Raw genomic sequence first — 1460 nt, 5'->3', positions numbered from 1 at the left:
TCATAAACAAATGATTAAAAGAGGGATTTCATTTCAACAGCGTTGACATATTCAATATCAAATTCCAGAGCTAAGATGCTTCTCTTTCAAAATAGGCTGTAAATTGTTAGGTTAACAGTTGAATTAATACAGTTATACAATATTGTACTCCGTATAAACCCTATAAGACATAAGTTTGAATTAGGTTTTAAACTTTGAAAAAGGTCTCCATTTCATTATTAAAATACACGGTTTCATACAGAAAAATTCATTTTTAATACAACGGACACTAAGATGCATATGCATCTCTAATCTCTATGTATCTGATTATTACTAGTCACAGATGGTTACTTTCTGAGCTCCTTAGCATCTGAGCATGGATATAAAGTCATCAGGTAGATTTCAATGGTAAAGCTTTTCACATCTACTAGTTATTAAGGAGCAAGTTTTTATACTTTGAAGATTTTTTTTTATAGACCCACTTCCTAGGTAGCACCCTCCCATAGCCTCCCTCCCCCGACTAGAACCCTTATACTTTGATATCCCTGCTACTGCCTGCTGTGTTGTCAGCACCCCCAGCCGTTCCACACTACTTGTCCTTCTGGTGAATCTATTCAGCCTATCTAGAGGTCTTCGTTTTAGGATGGTCAGCTGTTCCTCATCTAGCCGAATTCAGTTGTCAATATTCCTTTGGATAAGATTGGGGTGTGCTGTTCAATTTCCCAGTTCTCTCCTGGGTTGCTATCTGGGAATCCCTTTGGCCAACCTGGCCAACAACTCAGACGGAGATATCACCTGTCTGGCATTGTTGATTGGCCCAAATAAACCAATTTATTTTTACTCTTCAGGTCGTTGAAGGATATGTTCCTCTGGGGTCATGTGGGCTTGGGAGGAGCCCTTGGCTCCTTTCTTTTACCAGTTCCATCTATGTGAAGATAAGTCAAAGATCCTGCTCGACGATGGTTGGCTTCTCCTGGAAGCATGGAGGAAGTGATTCCTCTGTGTTGACCCTCCTCTTTATAGACTGGACACTGGTAGGGTCTCCTCGGCCTCCTTGATCAAGAGACAGGTGACTCAGCACCATTATAGGACATTTTGAGAGATGCTCATAGTCCCTTAGAACTAGTTGACCTAGGAGGGCAAGGAGCAAAAACTGTCCTTTATGTCCCTCTGACAAAATTATTGTAGACCTCAAAGTATGTCTGTTAAACACCCAAGAAGGTTAGTTCCACCACTCTGGTATTTTTAATTACTGTGTGTCATGTAGAAAAATCTTAGGCAAAGACCAGTTGTTCTCAGATAAATGTTACCTAGACATATATTTCTTGATCTCCTATGTATAATTTGTCAGTAGGTTATAGGAGTAATATGGTTCTCATGGGTTTTCAAAGCTAGCTAGGCATTATTTATCTCTCACATTGTCTCAGCCCTCCATCATGGTTTTCCAACTTAAGGTGCCCCCATTACCCGCATTTCTCCCA

Source organism: Nannospalax galili, unplaced genomic scaffold (assembly GCF_000622305.1).
Source record: "Nannospalax galili isolate Female #2095 unplaced genomic scaffold, S.galili_v1.0 scaffold1507, whole genome shotgun sequence".
In the NCBI taxonomy this organism is placed as follows: domain Eukaryota; kingdom Metazoa; phylum Chordata; class Mammalia; order Rodentia; family Spalacidae; genus Nannospalax; species Nannospalax galili.
Note: the sequence above shows the minus strand (reverse complement) of the source record.